This window comes from Carassius gibelio, chromosome B2 (assembly GCF_023724105.1).
Source record: "Carassius gibelio isolate Cgi1373 ecotype wild population from Czech Republic chromosome B2, carGib1.2-hapl.c, whole genome shotgun sequence".
Lineage (NCBI taxonomy): Eukaryota > Metazoa > Chordata > Actinopteri > Cypriniformes > Cyprinidae > Carassius > Carassius gibelio.
The window spans coordinates 17,343,627-17,366,753 of record NC_068397.1 but is presented as its reverse complement, the minus strand read 5'-3'; positions in this window follow the sequence as shown (position 1 = coordinate 17,366,753).

Here is a 23,127-nt window from a genome sequence, read left to right as displayed (position 1 = left end):
ATGTCACATGGACTACTTTGATGATGTTTTTCTTACCTTTTTGGACATGGACAGTATACTGTTCACACAGTTTCAATGGAGGGACTGAGAGCTCTCGGACTAAATCTAAAATATCTTAAACTGTGTTCCGAAGATAAACGTAGGTCTTACGGGTTTGGAACGACATGAGGGTGACTAATTAATAGCATAATTATGATTTTCCGATGAACTAACCCTTTAAATTAAACTGTCTTATCTATATCTACACGTAATATATTAAAAACCTTTTAGACTCATATGTATTCAAGATGCAAGGGAAATATTATAGTCCCTTGTTGCAGTTGCTGGTAAAATCACATTTTAAAAAGACTGGAATCATTTAATCAAATACGAATTGAAAATCTATACAATAACATCATATCTACTTTATCTCCTCATATTTGTCATTTTCATCATATCATAGATCCTTATATGTCACTTATACATATGGTAATATTTTTAGTGTACAATATTTTCATTGATTGTCTGTGAAAAATTCATGCGTGGTATATATGATGAAACCGTTTGTTTTAAGACGCACTGTCAGGAAGCAGTCACAAAAAGCGCAAACACAAGAGGGAAAATGGATCACTGTGTCCTCACTAAACCTAACCCTCTGTCTACTTCAGTATTGTCTCCTAAGAGCAAAATATAAAGAAACAGTGCATTTTACCCCATCTGTTTCTGACAGCTCATATGTTTGGGCGGATGTGTGAAGAAGGGGCATAGCTAGAGGAAGAGGTTGATTGAGAGGGATTTAGCTCTGCTGATGTTCCATCACTTGCCCACAAACTTCCTGAACCAAACACCCTCCTCAAAAGACACTAAGTTAATCCACTCTAAACAAGGATGAGTGTTCTTGCCAGTAAACTAAGAGAGTGCTCTGAGGATATTTCATGTCTTGCTCCATCCAGCCTTTCTTTTGGCACAGGAGGATAAGCAGAAAAGGCTTTTGAAGAAACGGATGCCTGCTATGGCTCTGCATCAAAGATGAAACAAAGCGGCCGAGAACTTTTGTTGCTAAGTGTCTCAGTGATTTCTGCACCATAGTTGATATCATGTGAGACTTTTTTAACGAAAACCAGCTTGGCACTGGTTTAACCCCGTTCCGCATGAAAAGAATTCTCCTCATATTCTTTTGAAATCACAGATCACCCCATGCATGCACTTTCTTTTAACCCTTTCAGTAGTGAGTTTAATACATTCTTGTGGTCCCCCCAGAGTGGCTTTTTTTAAGACGACTGTTATTTTAGAAGGTTTCCTCTCACTGTTTCCATGGCGATGCATCATGCTCGACACGTGACACACTGCAACCACAATAACACAGTATGACAGATGGATCGCTATTATTTCCTTTTTCCTTTTTTTTTTTTTTTTTTTTTTTTTATATTCACAAACTTTCATACCATGTCATGAACTATCTGGTATTCTGATTCACAAATATGTGTAAATGAGTGTGTTTTGTCATTTAAAAACCTTTCTAAATTATCTAGTGTTCCTGTAGCTCAATTGGTAGAGCACTGCAAGGTTGGGGGTTTGATTCCCTGGGAACACATGATAGATAAAAAATGATAGCCTGAATGCACTTTAAGTCGTTTTGGATAAAAGCGTCTGCTAAATGCATAAATTTCAATCTTCATCGTGATCTGGGTGCCGCCATGTTTGTTTGCGCTGTTATGTGGTTAAAAACACTGCATAATTGTGGTAATCAGCACAAGCTAGAAAAAGAAAAAAAAAAAAAAACACTGTGAAAGCATTTGAATTTGACATTTACGTGATGTCACTGAACGTTTCTAAATCCCATATGTGGGACAGTACTCTCAGAGGCACGGAAATAAAAATTGCATATGTGGGACCGCAGCACTCAAAGGGTTCCTGCACATTATTTTTTGGAATGATTCATCATGCATGTTATTCCAGAGGAAAAAAATATTTAACCAAAAATGAAACAAGTCACTCTTCCTCCAAAACGACTTTCTTTTTCCACTGATGTAATTTAGGTTCCATTAGGATACAAACATAATCTATTTCAAAGGAATGATGTTCTTTGAAGTTTCTATGCATCAAAGAAGTATAACATTTTCCACTAAAATATTGAGCAGCAAAACTCTTTTTGTTATTGATAAAAAAAAAAATATGTATATATATATATATATATATATATATATATATATAATATTTATTTAGCACTAAATCAGAATATTAGAATGACTTCTGAAGGATCAAGTGACAAACCCCAAACCTCTGTACCGTAGAGTAATTTTTACTAATCATTATGAATTTTACCATCCTTTTCAAGTGAATTGAATACCTGTTTCAAGGAAACATGTCACATTACAAAAGTAAAATGGGGTGGCCAGAAATGATTCACATTGACATATATCTCAAACATATCTGCTCAAGAGTCTGTCAGATATGTTGTAGGCATTCTGTCAGTCCATTAGTTTTGAACCCCATCAGACTTACCCTGGAATCCATACATCTAAAATTCATTTAATGAAATATTCCCTCTTTTCTAGCATGGCCTTTTCAGTCAATGCAGCTACGCAGAAGAAAAATGATTCAAGTAACATACGGCCCTTACAGTAGCACAGTAATATACAACAGTCCAACAAGTGCACGCATGGACTCTTATCTGATCTAACTACATAAATGCTCATGCTTAACTGTATTGTTCTCATGTAAACCCCAGCCAACTATGGCTAGATCATAATTTATAGGAAAACAATGGATTGAATCCACGTACTAAATAGAAAGATGGGACGACGTTTTCTCACAAAGCTGTTGGCGTGATCTGATGTGGAGCTCAGATTATAGCGAATATTTGTTGCAGAGCTTCAATCTCTGTTTACGTTGCGAGTCAAACTGTCACAAGCCACCAAGCATTTAGAGTCGCATGATTTGAGAAACAATAGAATGTATTCGCTCACAAAGGCGTCGAAAAGACTGAATGCCATCACATCTTTTACTTCAAAGGCTGAAAGGTAACAGCTGAAAATTTCAAGTGTAATTTACAGCGGCAAACTAATTTCAGCAATACACGGTCTTTTGAATGAGATTGCAGGAGAGAAAGGCATAATAAAGCCCATTCAACCTCTCAACTTTCTTTTTCAAAAGCACCAAAAGGATAAGTCTAATTAATTAAATCATTTACATATCAAAACATTCATTTCTCCATGATAATGGAGGAAAACTTGAGTCGTCTGAAGGGGGGAGGGGTACCTGGCTGCGCATAAACTCTGGACTGATGACACTTTTTGTGAGGACGAGGAAATAGTAGAAAGATCAGACTAACCTTTCTCTTTATCTGATGAAACGGGTCTTAAGGATGGCTTTATAATGAGCATCATTACTAGGACATAATGCTACAGTCTATAGGGATCTGGCATGTCAAAGTCAGGTGAAAGGAAACAAAGAGGTAAATACACACTATGTGGATACATTTGGCCTCTCTGCTACAAATGCTGCATTTAAATATGCAACAAAGAAGATGAAGTGTGACCTGTGCACATGATAAAGGGCCGTATGGCACTTTTCACTAATTTGGTTATATTGCAGATAACCTTGGTAGCGGTTAATGTCTGTTTAGTTTCTGTATAAAACAGATGTTCAATCATTTACCTTGCCCCTTCTCGGTCACTTAGCAGAATAATGTAATGCCTATGAGCACCTGAATAACTGAAGTTTGTCAGTTAATCTAGAAATCAATGCTACACTTGATGCAAAAAAATGTAAGGTCTAAATTTAAGATTTATTTATTTGAATTGCATGAATTGCACAGTTCCATCCATTTTCGCATTTATGTGATGCATATTTCTCAAACATAAATGAAACAGATAAGATTTCTGTAAGCTAGCCATATTTTCATACTTTTTAAATGTAACTGAATAAGTTGAATACATTTAACAAAAAATAAATATATGTATAATTGTAGGCTACATCGTGTGCACGATACTAATTCGTTCCGTCACTGAACTAAAACGTGTACACGATTGCTATTGCGTTCCCTCAAATTACTATTTCGTTCACTCGATTTATAAATTGTGCACACGATTTACTAATTCGTTCCTTGGATTTGCTAAATCGTGCACATGATTTACCAAATCGAGGGAACACAATAGTAAATCGAGGGAACACAATAGTAAATCGAGGGAACGCAATAGTAATCGTGTGCACGTACAGTGAGGGAACAAATGAGTAAAGCGTTCACACTATTTTTTTTTTCTTGCATGTCATGTGCGGGGCTCCGTCATATACGGACTCTCTTAACAATTTGAATAAATGCATTTTGAAAATATGATTATTTAAATAAAAACTAATTGATGCCAATAGTTAATAAACTATGACATGCTTGTATAGGCATATGCGCATATTTTCAGTAGGTAATGTTTATATTTATATTATATAATAGTAATTTTAATGGCTGGACATTTTATATGCAATTCAAATACAGAAATCTTACATCTAGTTCTAAATATTTGTATGTCCTGCATCGTGCTCTATCACATTCAATAATAATCACTATCCTCAAATACTCTTTGAAAAGTTTGACATTACCCGATTCACTTCAGTTGTGTTCTTTCTAGAAATCTGTTGTTCTGCACAGTCAATAACAAAGCATGTTTTGGAGCATCCTCATTATTCATATGATGAAATGGTGCGATAAAAAAGTGTGCGTACTGTATCTGAATGTGTCAAAAGACTCACACTGGCTCTGTGCTATAGGTGTGGAATCTACAGTACTCTCTGTTGTGCAAATCAAAGCGATGGCTGATGGTGAAAGATGGAAAGGCCTCTGATGCAAAAACCAAGCCTGCTGATATCAAAGTGTGGAGATAATTCTGATTCGTGCCCCTGTCGAACACTCCTTTTTGGGTATTTTCCTGAAGCCCAGCTTGCAAGTCGAAAGGCAGAGCTGGACGTCCACATGTTGCTTTAATCTAAAACAGTTCAAGAAAAATGTCAATATCAGCCCTTAGGTGCTGTTTCATCACCAAAAACAAGAACAGGGCAAATCGTATGTGTGGATTTGAAGCGTGAGGGCAGGTTCGCACTGTCAGACCTGTCTTTTCTTTTTAAATCAACGTGTTAAGGAGTTTATCAAGAGACTACAGTAAATTAAGTGTCAAGTGATACCTGCAATGCTCAAATCAAATTAAACTTACAGTTGTCCTTTTTAATCGATGTTCAGGGTTTCAAGAGCACTGATACACAATCTAAAAAAAAAAAAAACTGAGATTTTTCACAGTTTGAATCACTCCGCATATCTGTGTTTGCACCCTTCAGACAAATGTGTTGGTCTGTGTACTAGTGGTAGAGATTTTCATTCAGAGATTCTTTCTACTGCTTATACACACTTCTAAGTGTTTAGCAGAATATTAATGCTTTGTCCAAATACCCACATTTGTGTTCTTTGCACTTGACTACTTATACTGTATGATGTACTTCCTGTGTTTGAAAAGTATGAAAAGCATCATCAAAATAGTCCATCTGCCATGAGTGGTTCAACTGTAATGTTATGAAGTGACGGGAATACTTTTTGTACAAGAAGAAAACAAAAATGTTGACTTTATTAAACTATTTGTCTTCTCCGTCTATCCCCACAGTGGAGAATATGAGCTGGACACAGGCTGCTTACACTCTTTATGTAAATAAAACCAAAAATAACATTAAAAAAAACAAAAGGCCAAACAAAAGTATCCCTCTAGTTCAGCCATCTCCTTTGCATGAAGAGTGATAAGAACGCTCTGTTTTCTTTCCAATCAAATGTATGCATTTAGCAGACACTTTTATCCAAAGCAGCTTACAGTGCATTCAGGACATACATTTTTATATATTTTTAACCAGTATGTGTGTTCTGGGAATCAAACCCACAAATGCTCTACCACTGTGCCACAGGAACACATAAAACAGTAAATACATGTAGAAAACGTATCATTGTGGTGCAGCTAACACAGAGGAGCGTAAGTGCTATTGTGCTATTTGGATTTTTACACAAGTTCACAAAAGATGTTTTTAGATTAAATATAACACCGATAACATTAAATAAATATTTTTCATCAGGTTATATATTTATTACTATTAACTCAAACCACTTTAAGGGCATCTCCACTTATCACAAACATCTGCTGTGCACTTTTATTTGTGTTCGTAGTTCGGAAGAAGCCTCTTAAGCACAATGGGTTGTGGGCAATTTAAGCCGTTTAAGTGTACATGGATCCACAATTCAGAAATCTATAGAAATCAGAAACTTTTGGAATAGTCTTTTCAAAAAACTATGTTTTGGGACACTTATTCTAACTTTACATACTATTTAGCATAGACAGTATGCACATTGGGGCAACTTTAAGTGTGATTTTGTTCAAAACACAGATTCTTTCAGGAAGGAAACAGAAGACTCAACAATTTTAGAACTGCACACTTCTCTTACTAATTTGACCATATTTCTTTAACAGAAATAGTATTAGCTGTATGTTAGTATATGGTTTCTGAATTCATCAACTGTTTTTATGAGTGAGTCAATGAATCATTCACTCAACTGTTTTGTTCATGGTGACTCATCACTAGTGAAACTTTACATGAACTGACATTTTGTTTAAATTGTAAGTTAGTCAAATCTGGTAAATAATAATAGTAATTAAAACACTATGCCTATCACACATACAGTAGTGCTGTTGGAACATCAAACTGGCATGTGTGATGTTAATGGTACTAATCTTAATTTAATGAGGAAAATGCTTCTCCAACTACAAAGTGATAAAAAAAAATATTTTGATAAAAGAGACAGAATTAAATGTTAGATAAGACATCTTTTTTTCTTCTTCTTCAAAATAATGTGATGCTCAAAACCCTGCTGCAGGACTTCAAACCACAGGGCAAAATGTATAATTTGTGTATTTCCCCCCATCAGATTTCTTCTTTATTGCTCTGTGAGTATTTCAATCTCTTGTCCTTGAACAAGCAACTAATCTGCCTCAGAAACGGAGTGGTTATTGTGAATTCTTTCTTCATACTAGCTGTTTAAGGCCACGCATCTTCACTGTTGTGCAGCGTGTTTCGCTTCTGTTTTCTCTTCTAACCTTGAAGGTCCTTTCTTTAGGATCAAGCTCCAGCATCAACATGTCACTCATCTTTTAGCAACCATAGCGCTTAAGGGGAACATGTGAATATCTACTCTGATTTTTTTTCCATAGATGCAAAGAGAAGTCAGCCTTTGAAGTGATAGCAAATATTTGGATTTTAAATACGTTAAGATGATGCCAGCACTTGGTTTTTAATTCAAGATGAATTCTGCTACCCAAATGAGCTATTTATTTTCAGCGTTCTTGTAAAGTTAATTAATTTTGAAACAATAACATTTGTCATTGAAATATTTCTTGTTTTAATTAATCAACCCACAAAATGAAACACTTCACTTTGTGTTTCTTTATTCAAGTATTTGTCATCTTTTGCTTTAACCCAACAACCTCTTCAAAATTGTGCTGAATCTCCAAGACAGTATTCCAAAAATATCAAAGTTAGGATGGCAATATGTGATAGATACAACTCAGCTAATGCAAACCCTGCTCTATATCAGTCAGAATAAGCATATGCTGATGGTATGCAGTCAGTGGTGCCTGTCAATCATTTCCTATTCACAGAGCTCAAAAATCCTTCAGATGTCGCAGGCTGAGACTTCAGCACAGAACCATGCAAATACAATATGTATAATTTAATGGCAGTGACTTAAATCAGTATAAACAGGCCTCTTGATGTTTGGACCGGGTCAAAGAATCTCCCTGCTCTCAGTCAACCAGTGATGATGTTCAAGAGAGACACCAAAGGCATTTGATTTTTTTGTAGAGATTTGTGTGTGTGTTCATGTGTACGTGTGTGTAAACAACACTACAGACTTTGATTTCACCTCAAAGCTGCTGTAAATACACACTCCTTTTACCCGCACAAACAGATGAAGACCATAACATTTCTCCTCTTCAGCTCCCATGACGCTTTCCTGGGTGGCATATTGACAGTTCATTTTGACGCTTCTCTGCTATAGTTAGTGCTGACACTTCCCACACCCCTCGCTGTCCTAAAACTGATGACAGACCACCTTTGCAAGCTGTTTTCCATCAATAAATGTCCTTAAATAGAAACACTACACTGTTAGAAATGTCTGTAAATGTAACAGTATTTAACTGTAAAATGAACTGTATTTTACTGTAGGACAGTTATACAGCATATTACTGTATTTTAAAGTAACATTTTGGGGAATACCCTCTTGGCGACACTAAATTACAGTATTTTTAATTTACTGTAAATTTAAATACAGTAAAGAAAAAATGAGCGCGAAACCTGACCAATCACAGATCAAGTTTTATATCCCACTTGGAGAAAGAAGAAAACAAGACACACAGATGCGAAAAGAACCAGTCAGATGCAAAGGTGGGTACAAATATTACTTCTTTTACTTTAAATATATTATATCTTTGATTTAACTAAAACAAAAATATAAATTAAAAAAACGCTGCCACTGTATGGCGCGCAGTCACCTCACATTTATGCTGTGAAGAGAGCTAGAGAGTTGTGGTGACACTGTGCAAACATTCATATTTCTTTCCTTTCTTTCCCTTTACTGAACGTTTCACCGTCAAAATATGGACATTAACGGGTCTCTGCCTTGGGTTTGAGCACTCCAGGAGCTGGTGAGTGTTCATGTGAACTGTTAGCCGAACAACAAAGCTTTCGTGGATTTAGCTTAAAGTCAGTCGGATTTTTTCCCGCTATTATCGCTTGCTGTTAACTGATTACCCCATATAAATGCACGTCATGCTTGTAGTGCTAGAGTAAAACCCGCAATGTTCGTGTCGTGTGCAAACACTGGCGTCTCTGTGGAGACATTATACGCCTTTATTAATCATGCCAAAGGGCATAAAAACACGGCGAACTTAAGGTTTTCGTGTGCAGTTCCTGAATGCTCATACACTTTCCAAAGCCTCTCCGCCCCTCAGTCTCACATTTAACGTTACCGCAAACACATAAAGTTAAGGAAACTAAACAACCAAGAGAAAAATATGTCTACTTCAAATGTAACATTTCTGTACATCAGCATCGGGAGAATAACATAATCTCGTTCGCGAAAATGCGCCGCAAATGGCACAGAACACAATGGAAATGTTTTCAGGGGACCCCAATAAGTGACGAACCCGACTGTGTGTACATCCAATGCGCGATCAACGGCTGTCCGAATTCATTCACAGCTTCAAGTGAACCGTATTAGTGGACTAATGTAGAAATGAGTGAATGAGTGTTAAGGGGGCGATTTCGGATTTAGCCAACGTAATTTCCTCATTATTTTAACCTGGGATGTTCTCGTGACAAAGCAGCATGGTGTCTATCAGCTTAATAGCTGTACTTAGGACATAAATGTCTTATTATTGCTGTTAACATAACTGTTGCAAATAAATACATTTTATACAAAAAAAGTTTTCGTAATATGCTTTATTTATCTGTGTGTGTCTCAACTTTAAAATTAGCTGTTTCATCTTTGGACCCTACATTACCTTACATTTCTTACCTATGAAACTTATTTAAACATAACATTAAATTTTTTTTTACAATGTTACTAATGTATAGATTAATATCTCACCCTCATGTTCTTTTTACATTTTTTATATTGTATATAAAGTTGTATGTCATAAATATGTAATCTCTGTATTTTTTGCAAGAAAACAAAAGTAGACATTGAGTACTAAACATGCTCCATCCGGGTTCGTCACATATTGGGTCCCCTGGAAATATTTCCGTTGTGTTCTGTGCCATTTGCAGTGCATTTCTGTATTTGGTTGTGTTGTGAGTATTTGGTTGTTTTGTTAGACATTTTTCACATCAAATGATCTAACTTTTTTTTCTGTTATGTAAAGGTTAAATGATAACCCTGACAACAGCAAGTGCTCCTCAAAGTTCCACGTCATCAAAAGAAGTGGGAAGATGGTGCAAAGGAAGAACTCTGGTCTGAGCCCTCATGTATCCTCCTTCATTAAAGGGATAGTTCACCCAAAAAATTAATTCACCCATTAATAACTCACCCTCATGTCGTTCCAAACCCGTGAGACCTCCATTTATCTCCTCTGTCCCTCCATTGAAGCTGTGTGTTCGGTCTGGTGTCCATGTCCAGAAAGAGAAGAAAAACATCATCAAAGTAGTCCATGTGACATCAGAGGGTCAGTTAGAATATGTTGAAGCATCGAAAATACGTTTTGGTCCAAAAATAGCAAAAACTACGACTTTATTCAGCATTGTCTTCTCTTCTGTGTCTGTTGTGAGAGAGAGTTCAAATCAAAGCAGTTTGTGATATCCTGTTCGCGAACGAATCACTCCATGTAATTGGATCCTTTTGAACCAGTTCACCAAATCGAACTGAATCATTTTAAACGGTTGGCATCTCCAATACGCATTAATCCACAAATTACTTAAACTGTTAACTTTTTTTAATGTGGCTGACACTTCTGAGTTCAAACAAACCAATATCCCGGTGAACTGCTGTGAGGAGAGAACTGAAGATGAACACCGAGCTGAGCCAGATAACGAACAAAATACTGACTAGTTCACGAGTCAGCCACATTAAAAAAGTTAACAGCTTAAGTAATTTGTGAATTAATGCGTATTGGAGACGCGAACAGTATAAAACGATTCAGTTTGATTTGGTGAACTGGTTCAAAAAGATCCAGTTACATCGAATGATTCATGAACTGGATATCACAAACTGCTTTGTTTTGAACTGTCTCACAATAGACCCGGAAGAGAAGACAATGCTGAATAAAGTCGTCGTTTTTGCTATTTTTGGACCAAAATGTATTTTCGACGCTTCAAAAAATTCTAACCGACCCTGTGATGTCACATGGTCTACTTTGATGATGTTTTTCTTACCTTTCTGGACATGGGCAGTATACCACACACACAGCTTCAATGGAGGGACTGAGAGCTCTCGGACTAAATCTAAAATATCTTAAACTGTGTTCTGAAGATAAACGGAAGTCTCACGGGTTTGGAACGACATGAGGGTGAGTTATTAATGACCTAATTCAGATTTTTGGGTGAACTATCCCTTTAAGGAGTTTCTGGATTTCAGCTGGCAAAACTATTAAGCTACTAAGAGCAAATACATTCTACACAGGAGTTTTCTGAATTTGTAAATTTTTAAGATTGTTCTTATGACTGAATCTGTTCATGTCTGTTGTTTTAAAATGCTCTTAATATGAAACTTTTATGTATAAATGAAATGTATTCAAGTTTTTGGAAAACTGAAAGTACAATCTGCAAGAATATTAAAATGTTATTTCAAGTATTACAATTTAACTATTAAACCAATAAAAGAAGTTAAACAGTCTTTTGTTTCTTTTTATAGTTTTTACTACTGAGACATGAGACCTGTTGAAATACAATAATTTGTAAAGTTTTACAATACATAATAAAAGTGAACCAATTACAGTAAATTTCACAGTGTAAAGTAATATTTTACTGTATTAAAATATATAAAAGGAGAAAAAAAACATAATTGTGTTTTACAGTAAAAAAATATATTACTGCAAATACATTTACAGCAAGTTAAATGGTACTGTTACTGGCAAACTGCTGCCAGTAAGTTACTGTAATTTCTACAGGAAATTTTTTACAGTGTACAACAATGGTGTATTACATGTACATGATTAACTTAAACTTAATAAACTGCATTTGAGTTCCTTCTTGTTTTCCAGTAGCTGTGACCGATGATGGCGTCTAGGTGACAGGGCAGTCTGGAGAGTATTTGAACACTGGTGAGTTGTAATACAGTCGGTCAATAAGAACTGCAGTATATCAACACCTTTCTGAGTTGGCGGTAGAAGTATATGAAAATATATCAAAGATTTACAGGGGGAAAAAAAACTTCTGACTCGATCGTATTAATTAATATTAAATTCAGGAATTAACAAATCTTGTCAAATTTGATACATTTAAATAATAAAGCAATAATCCCGAAGAAGCCGTGGTTTTCAGTGAATTTATAACAGCTATGGGTTCGTTGTTAGGCACAACATGAAGCGAACCCCCTTAGCTGTTATAAATTCAACCAATTTTGTGCTTAATGCACTTTAATTTTGCAGAAGTAGTGCTGAAGTCCAACTAAAGATTTAAATATTTAAATATCCTGTATGTCATACAGAGATCATGCAATCCTTATCAATATTGATATTAAAATACATTTTAGACAAAAAAAAAAAAAGAAATGTGCATTGCACGATAAAGATGTAGCCTACTCTAAATAAAGTTTAATTATAATTTGCAGATCCTGAGGATTTGCCTTATACAACAATAAGAAAATTATACCCTTCCTATCAGTGCAAGCTGCACAACTCCTTGTCCAAGCTATTGTTCTCTTCAGACTGGACTATTATGATGCGCTCTTGGTGGGCCTTCCTTGCATGCACTATCAAGCCTCTGCAGCTGATCCAGAATGCAGCAGTTAGAGTGGTCTTTAACGAGCTGAAAAAAGCTCACATTACACCTCTCTTCGTCAATTTACACTGGCTACCAGTAGCTGCTCTCATCAAATTCAAGGTACTGATGCTTGCCTACAAGACAAAAACTGGTGCTGCACCAATATACCTAAACTAACTAGTTCAAACTTGTGCACCCTCCCTCCAGAAGCTAGCGTTCTGCAAGTGAACCACGCCATGTGGTGCCATCCCAAAGAGCCACAAAATACTGTGCTAGACTAACCGAGACTTGTCAACAGCAACATTATACTGTTGCTCTCTCGTTTGTCTGATTGCTTCTATTGTTCTCCTTATTTGTAAGTCATTTTGGATAAAAGCGTCTGCTAAATTATTAAATAATGTAAATGTATAATTTTAAGTTATGTGTCAATAAACATGTTAATGGATTGGAAGTATACTTTATTATTATAAATATTAGGTTGGGGAGCAGTTTTTTAGTATTATGAAGCAATATTTATATTTCTTTAGTAATATAAATATAGTTTTCATTACTATTTTTTACAACTTTTATATTTTTTGTTCCTTTTAACGTATATTTTTATTACATATATACTATATATTTATATATTTTTTTATTAAGCTTTAATATTTTTTAATTACAAATTAAAAAGTTTGAAATATTTCTATTTAGCATTTCTTTTTATTTTAGCATTTAGTAATTGTACTTACGATGTACTTATACAGCAAATAGCAGTTCTGTATTTACCCTTTATTTACATAGCTGACAAGTGGAGAGCTGTTTCCAGGCTGTGCACGGCGCTTTATTATAATGGTGGGGTGTTGAAGTTACGAGGTTTCACTGACAGTTTGAGGATCTAATGGCATTACAAAGTTTAGTGGTAAGCTCATTTTAAATGCTTTCCATTGGTTAAATGTTTGTGAAACCAATAGCACAGCTTTATAATAATTAATAACTATAACATAATAGAGATAAGAAGTTTGGAATAATTTTCCAAGGCACACCTGACTAGGCTAGGGTATACTATGCCATACGGAAACAACTCTGCAACTCCTGTTTGTGGGATTGATTATGACATAAACACTCTGTTTATGCACGGTTATGGGAACATTATATCAAAGACACATAGCACACAGAAATAAATAAATAAAAAATACGCTGAGTTACAGACTTCAAAACAAAATGCATTGCAAAACTCCTGTTTGAATAATTTAACAATATCAAACCTATTCTCCCTTATTCGGCTGCAAAGATAACCTTTTCCTCAGCCCATGGAGTCTCAGTGTTTAACTTACCTCAGCCCACTTAGAGCCAACTATGTGGTGCGCCCCAGGATGCAGAAATCCAGCCTTAGGCACCCCAACCCCCTCACCGCCTGCCACAGGGATAGACGTACCTGCATGAATGATTCCCGGGGTAGAGCGGCTGGCATGGTCCACTGCAGCCCCAGCCTGTCAATCTCAATTGGGACAGGATACTCTGCACAGATCATCTGCATGTTTGCTGGCTCCCGCCGGCAAGCCTGGAACAACAAAGGATGTGACTCAACTGCCAGGAGGCAGAGAGGAGTAGGTAAACAAGTCAGACACAGAGAGAAGCAGCTAATGAGAGCTGATGTACTGTATGCACTTGCACTGTAGATGCTATGCATGTGACAGAGAGATTGCACAGAATAATGTGAGGCTTTGGAGTTTGACAAACTGTTAAACGCTGGTTTGAAAAAAAGCAAGGAAATCTTGCAACTGTTGTTTAAATATTCATGGCTTCAAAGTAAATACTTTTTTTTCCCCTCACATTTCCTATTGTATTCAAATATTATTACAGTTTAGACCATTTCAGACTCTTTTAAGGAATATTCTTGGTTCACTAAAAATTGTGGCTATAATTGCTCAATCATTAAAAAGAAAATTGAGTAACTGCATCGCTATATTTTATTATATATCATAATAAAGTATCCTGATAAGTTTTTGTCTTTATAACTCATTTTTTAGTGAAGCTTTCTTGGTGAGAACAACATAATTTAAGACATCTCATATCAGCTTCCCATATAGGTTATATATTTAGACAAAATGTCAGTATGCATTTCTATGTCAAATGTGAAGTAATGCTTTACTCTGAGACACACCTGGCAAAATTTAAATAACTCCCTGCTGTTGAATATAACCTCAAGCTTAAAAAAATGTGAAATTCTGCCATGGCTTTGTATGATACAAGAGGGTTGCAGAATGGATACAATATCACACCGTACAGTGACTGGCCACTGTATAAATATTAATCCAGCTGTTTCTCTCAAGTCCAGCAGAGCCCGAACATGATCCGGATGCTTCCATTCACACCTGCACAAGGTGAGGGTGATGGGATCAGCTTGTGAGAGCCGGTTAGGTGTGAGATGTGTGAAGCCACAGGTACAGAGGAGGATGGCACTGAGATTGCAGCAGACGTTTCTCCAGAGAGCTCTCGGGCTGCTTTTAAGCCAGGACACTAAAGAGATTAAAATGCCAAGAGTCATGTGTTGTGATGGCCAGAGCTGCTATATATTTACTGACGTACAAAATGACCAATATCATGACTCAACTCACTGTGTCAGGTGTGACTACACAGGTTAAAAAACTATAATTCCCTATCCACACCTTTAAAGCGTGAATCTTTCAGCCTGCCGGTTTAAGCAAGCGCTCTGCCACTAAAATTCCTTCTGTCAGCTTGCTTTGGATCCATTTGATAAAAGGAAAGATGCAACTTCAGTGTGATTTTGGACTCTGCCCAAGGAAAATCCACAGAGTACAGTGGAATTCACTTCCAATGTTTACTTTTTATGTATAGGTGCTCAGCCTTAGCTGATGCTCTCCTCTCACCTGCCCACAAGATCTATGAGGGATACATTTAAGTTTATATTGTAACAGCTCTGGATCTTCAAATAGCTTTAAGCATAAACTGTAAGCTGACCCAACTCAGTCCCTCTAAACATATGAGCAATTGTATTCATTGATCTAATCGCCTTATTTTGTGTTTCATGTCTCAGACTGGTGTGTCACACAGAGGGAAAAGTCTGCTCGTTTCATGTTGAAATTCAGTTTATATATATATATATATATATATATATATATTGTATATTTCAAAATGCAATTTATTCCTATGATGGCAAAACTGAATTTCCAGTTCTTCAGTGTCATGTGATCCTTCAGAAATCATTCTAATATGCTGATTTTTCAAGAAACATTTCATCATCAGTGTTGTAATCAGTTGTGCTCTTTCATATTTTTGTGGAAACCATGGCACATTATCAGGATTCCATCAGAATAGAAAGTTAGAACAAAAAGCTTTTACTAAGAATATAAATATTTTTGCAACATTAAAGATGGGGTTCATAAAGATTTACTGAACTATGAACATCCCCCCCCCCACACACACACAAATTATATGATGGCATGCACCAGTCACTTTGTGCAGCATTGATCTGCTTACTACCTCATTCAGCATGGAACTGACATCATTCCACTACCTCATCAGTCAGTTAAATAAAATAACTGCTCTTGAGCCCTTTGTCACTTGTCACTTTAATCAGACATAATAAGGTTTTTTGTGCACTAAATATCTTTTATCTGCACTGTTGTGCCCTTCATTGATTTGCACTACTGTATATATTTAATTTGCCTTGTGCTGCTTTATTTAACTTTATTTTTAATTTTATTATGTCTTTTTTACATTCCCTTATTGTATAGTTGTATCTACATTTTATATTTGATCTAGATTTTTAGGCTTTAATGTTAATGTTATCTGTATGCACCGGGGTCTGAGAGTAACGCAATTTTGATTCTCTGTATGTATGTACTGTACATGTGGAAATTGACAATAAAGCAGCCTTGACTTGACTTGACTTGATGTCTTTAATGTTACATTTGATCAAATTAAGGCATCCTTGCTGTAAAGTACAACACTGATTCATGTCCTCAGTCCCCATAACACACACACACACACACACACTGAGTTGCTTTTAAGGAACTCAGATCCTTAGATCCCTCAGGACTTTCACCACACACACAAAGTACAGAATCAGTCTTTGCTGTCTCTGCACCTTTTGTTCATACAGCTGAAACTGATGTGGAATTCATGCACAATGTCAGCAAGAGTTCCTTGTCCTACATCTAATGGCAACAATGTTCCATATGAATGTTGATTGTGGCGACAATGGCTCATCGAGTACACTGATGTGATGCAACGCTCCATACAGAGGACAACTAATGTGGCAGAACTTATGTGGCTTGTGTCTGAACATGTTACCGCAGCTGTATTTCACCCTGCACAGTCACGCGCGCCTTAAGAACAGCTCCCCATGCGCAGATTAACCTGATTATGGCTATTCTACGTCCGTGATAATCCTGTATGGTGGGTTAGAGGATATAACCGCTCTGGGATGATAAACAGAGCTGTAGTCGTTCGACAGCAGGAGCCCATTCGCAGACAATAGGGTGGTGATTGGTGCTGCTCAGCATTAGCAGTGAGAAAGCCCTTGAGTATGACAGGCACTAAGAAGAGCTGAAAAAAACTGACAGTGTATATTAAAGTCAATAGTCATTCTCACCGAGGGCTAATGAAGGGCTGTTCCTTTTTTTCAATAGCGATCCAATCAAAGTGACTTTGCGGAGGGTCTTTTTCTCTACAATGTCATTTGCGCTGCAGATAGAAGGTAAGATTTAGAAGGAGACATAAATGGCATCACAGTCGAGAGGCTTCCGTTTCTCACTTATGCATTTTATCTAATAAAAATAAGAAATAGTAACATCAAGTTGCTGCCTGCCCATTCTTAAACATTGTCATCCACCAGCTTTGAGGGTGATTAAACTCTAAGGGTTTTTGAATTCCTGTAGGAGGCTTCAGTCTGGCCGGCTAATCCATCAGACCAGCCTAGATGAGTCGTGTGGATCTGTGCCCTAATCAGAATGAATGATGCCGCAGTGATCAAGGATGCAGGTCAATCTCTTTCCAAACTTCATTTACATGAAATGTTCCAGCCTCTTGTACAGCATTCAAACACCTGGCTACAAGCACAGTTTACCAAATATCTTGCGCCCTTGAGATGTTGTTCCTGTTGATGAAGATGCAGAAGTCAGCAGAACGCCCACTGGATCATTAAAATTTGGGCATTTGAGTATGGTACTTCTCATTAGCGCATAATTTCTAAGTGTAGAAATCACCCTATATGTGCAAATTCATATATATATATATATATATATATATATATATATATATATATATATATATATATATATATATGAACATTTATATCTGTTACCTTAATTTGCAAAATACTTCCTGTAGTCCAATAGATTAGAAATCTAAAAATATTTTAAAAAATATATAATTAAATAATAAAGCTGCGTTTTCAAGATTAATTTAATTTATTATTTTAACATATCATCAATTATATTAGTATACGCTAATGTTAAAAAAATTGGTTGTGTCTCGAGAGCGGTGGGTCGAGCAGGTGTCACTCATCTCCAATCACACCAGCCTCACACGTTCCCATGGCCCTCGGCCCCGCCCCACTCGTCACAGACACTTCTTGAAAGTATATTAACAGAAAATTTGGCTGAGCAAAAACTTTACACTATAATATTTGAACAAAAATGATATGATTGAAATAATTAAATTAATTAGTAAACATCATTCTACATTAGAACTCATTAATCACTCCTAAATTGGACCATTTGTAAATGACATCATTGCTTGTGGGTGGAGCCTCAGTTCAGCAATCACAGGTATAAGTCTCTTTACCAACTGTGGATCGGTTTTATACTTTCAATCCAGGCAACAGAATCAATAGGAGCTCAGAGTCTGCATAGGATGTGAAGTGGTATGACAATGTTCACATTCTCTTGTGGCTCGCCAACAATATTCTTCACAAAAGAATGGTCCATTTTGTGGTATGGCACTTCACTTTTTTAACATCTCTTTTGAAGATGCAAGAAGATGTATCGTATAATGACATGCTTTTGATATGAAGTGGCAGCATTTAACAGAAGGAAAGCGTAGAGAGCTGGCTGAAGAATGATGACAGAGTATCAAAGCAGATAGAGCACTTAAGACTCAACTCTAACTGAGAGCTCTTACAGCTCTCCTCAGATGAGCCATGATCTAGATATCACATTCCCGCCTGCTGCCCCTCATAAAAGTTTTTCTGCCAGCCAACACAAAACTCTGCAACTGTGACACACAGTTTCTAAGACACCTATCTCCAAAAGATAATTGAAAGAGTTTACGAGACTTGAAAACTAGTTTTGCTCTGGCAGTGTAGAGAACTCATTTTGTGAGTGGCAATTTACAGTTGATTTGCGGACACTTAAGAAAGGCATAGATGGTCTGTCTTATCCTAAAGTTGTGCAGCCTGAGGCCTGTCTGTCCTAATCTGCAGATTGAGGTTCTGATAGCTTTATGTGTGTCTGATTGCTCTCGGTTCCCCAGAGGGAAGCTTCCCTCCCCCAAGCTACGTCCTCCTGCTCTTGATTGGCTATTTTTTTTCCTCCATCGCTGTTCAAGCACCCTATTTTGATCATAACAATTGACTGAGAAGATAAATACAAATGAAAATAGAAGGCAACCACACTGCAAAAACCGGTAGCTGTTCTTTTTTTTTTTTTTAAGTAAACGTGAAATTGAAGTGCGTGTTAATGATCTGCTATTTTTAAAGCAAATGCAAGAATTTGAACTTCTCCCAGCTCTGTGCTGTACCGTGTTCTTGTGAGATGTGAAATTTGCAAATGTTGCTGTAGTCTTAATAACAGGCGCTGAGAGCAGCTCTGGGACTGTTTTGGTTAGATTCACAGTATCAGATAAATTTAATGTAAAAATAAATAAATAAAAAAGTCTATATCTTGAAAACATTTCCAGAGATGTGTGATATCTCATTTATTCATCTGAGGACGCAAATGTATGCAGTTGCACAAATAAATAATTCTGTCAATAACAGCATATTGTCTCAGCTTTAGAGTGATGAAAAAAGTGGTAATATATATACATACATATACAAAACACTATTGAATATGAAAAACATCTAATTTTCGGGAGCGGATATTCCAGTCTTCACTGCCATTATATCCCCCAGAAGTCATTCCAATGTGCAATATATATTGTTTTATGTTAGAAAACATGAAAAGGCCAACAACTGAATGATCTACAGAGTTTAGCAGCTCTGAATGGAGTGCTGGTGCACCAGTCAATCACATAGTGAATTCTGCAGAAAGCTGACCTGTATATGGGAAAGTGGCACAAAAGGCACCATTACAGGCTCGTCTGAAGATTGTCAAAAAGCATAATAGAGACTCCATTGCAAAGTGTAAAAAGATTTCATGGTTAGATCACACCAAGATAGAGCTTTCCAGCCAAAATCCAAAGACATGCATGTGGTGCTAATATAACACTGCCCACACCTCCAAGAAGCACCATACCTTCAGAAAAGTGTGCTGGTGGCGGTGCATCACACTGTGGGACTGGACTGGGCATCTTGTTAAAACAAAGAGAACATTAGATGATGCAAAATGCTGAAAAATGCAGAACCGTTTTTCCTCCTGCTAGAATTCGTGAGAGCATTTTTCAGCAGGACAAAAAAAAAAGAGGCTAAATTAACATTGGAGTGGCTAAAGAACAAAAATAAAAATGTTGAAAAAGCCCAGTCAAATCCTGATCTCACTCCAATTGAGAATCTGTCACGCTGCTTGAAAATTGCAGAGCACAAGCATCATCCAACCAATTTGAACAAGCAAATCTGGCCGTAAGAAAGGCTGAAATAGCACTTAAACTGTGCACACAGCTGTCAACTGCTGCAAAAGTATTTTTTTTAAATGTGCTTTTTTATAAAATATTAAAGAGCAAAGTTCCTTCAGAAGTTTTTTTTTTTTTTTTACAGTGAACAATGTTGTAATTTATACTGTATATACTGAAAGCAATGCACTGTATATAGACAAAGCAAGCAAGAGAAAGAGCAACACAAAGAAGAGGTTTTTATGTACGTGTATATATGACTGTTTTGACAGAATCGACACTTCAAAGCGGAGCATCACAGTCATCCCAAGGTCAGTTCAAAGCAAATAAAAGGCACACTCAGCAGTGTGAAGATATGTGCATGGGACTACAGCATACATTAAACATACACAAGCCACAGAGTCAACACTCAACCCTGGGTTTAGCTTTATGGACAAACCCACGCGAATGTCAATAGACGACTTAAAAACAGCAGTCTGCACCAGACAGCTCTGCATTTGTTCGCTGCTGGATGGGCCTGATTGTGAATACAGATCTAAGATGTGCTCTTTAAAATTATAGATCAGAGCGCCATTAGAAGAGCCCTTAAAGGCTTTGCTTTGCATATCTCTCTTATTATTTTGTTATTACAACCTTGTTTTAAAACTAATATACATGGTATTCAATCTCATCCTGAATCCCGGATGTTTTCATAACATTTGCGAATTCTTCGTTAGCCGTTTGCTTGGTTTAAAACAGCCATTGCTTGCATAATTATCCTGGCTGTTTTAATGAGTTTTCCAATGGCTTGAAGCGGTAATTGGATTTTCCTTGGAGCAATCTTGTTAAATGCATAAAATCGTATATTTAATTTAGAGAGGAAATCGATGGCGAAGTGAGTGTCGTTGGCAACGCTTGGGCCGTTGTGGAAATACAACAAGCGCCGCTGAGAAGAAGGAGGCAATATATTAACACGCACACTAACATCTTGTTACTGTAATGAAAGCTGTAAATCCAAAGCATGAGCTTTATAAGTGTTTCATGGGAACCGTATAAGCAAGAATTGGGGATTCTGTTGTGTTAGGGAGACTTTATTAATGTTGTTAATTTTCTAAATGGACCACAATTTTTCACAGAAAGCCTGAAGCCGTCATATTTTAGTCAAACAGGAACGGACATTTCCAATCAATATTGCTGAGCTCCGTCTCTGACAATTGTGTCTGTCAAACTGATTTAAAATCTGTGAGGGCAGTGAAAGTGTGGGGGCCGAGCCTCTGATACCTCTACTTTCTTCCAAACAAAATGCTGTAGGCTACATATTCTGACAGTATGCCATAGCTAAAGCCCATTGAGTGCAGCAGTCAGGTTCTAGAAGTAAAAATCCCATTCATTTTATCAATAGGGTAATTGATTTTAAAAGTTAACTTGTAAATCATTAACAACATACCTTCTGTGAGCTACAAGATGGTTAATCAATGGTTTAGTCTCTTGTTGAAGACATCAGTCCATATTATTTCAACTTATTTTTTAAAAATATATATTCAATGGAGAAAATCCTAGTGAAATACTACATTACCCAAGAAATCTCCATTAATCAGACAACTGCGAAAAAGAAATCAGACCATTAGAACACCCACAAGTGCTGCAAATTATGAAGATTTCCCCCACACTCTCAAAATACATGCTTATTTTACAATAAACATAACATATATCGTTCATATATATGATCAGCATGTTCAATAGCTTTATTTGCTTCAAATCTAAGTTTGCAATGTTGTGATTAACCTTAACCTAGCTGTTTTTAGTTTTTAACTAACTTTTAACTCTTTTAAAAAATACTTCCATGTCTGTTAATATCCCTTCCCGTTTCATATGAAAAACATCACTGTGCACGTCAATCAAAGCAATTTAATGGTATAAGTGCCATTTCAAAATTACTTGTTAAATCATGCTAATCAACTACTTCTGTCATGTTAAACTCATTTTATAAGTCATTTTAATTCCAAATAATCAGCCACTGGACTGGAGTTGTCATTATCACACTTTTAAATCACTCCACAACCAAGCAGCTGAAATGACCTCGCGTTGTACTCTCATTGCAACAGTTTCAATTATTTTATTAAACATTGTACATAGAAATTGAAGAGGGTTCCATCAACAGGTCCCGTTGTACACCGTGTTTGAGAAGAAGCTGTTGAATATCGGGGCATTGATTGTCTGCCACAATAAAGATAAGCCTTCTCCTCCGTTCCGACAGGACAAACCACTTAGACATCCAAGCATTCACTCCCAGCCTGACACTGAGTTCACATTACTTAATGAAAACAAATATATGAAGCCATTAAGAAAAGACATAACTCAATGTGAAGTAAATAAAAAAGAAACAGAGGACAAGATGAGCAGGCTTTCTATTCAGAGCTGTTCTTTTAATTATTCTGAATAAATTATGAATGTCTGCTTGCGAATGAATTATTTTTCTTTTCAGTATGTTTTAGCTCCATTTCGTTCACCGGCCACTTGTAACAAGCCCAGCATTCCTCTCATGTGCCTTATGAGATCATTCACAAATAATGACCGTAATCCCGAATCAAACAGCGAACAGTTCGGAAAAGTACACAGAATCAAACTCATGAAAAGAAAAAGGCGACATTGATTTCCAATCCCTTTGATATATTTGTTACAGAGTCTCATGTCTGTAAAGAGAACAATGATGGGGTGACCCTATCCTCCTTTGTTTGCATTATCTGCTCGCTGCAGTGACTTGCTTAATTAAAACTGTATTTATTATTACTTAGTGCCAAGTCAAACGAGATTTCAATTGCCCTTTTAGTTTTCATTTAGCGAGCCAGTTAACAAATAATTACATTTGCTTTCTGATAGCAGCTTCCCTCTAATGATCAC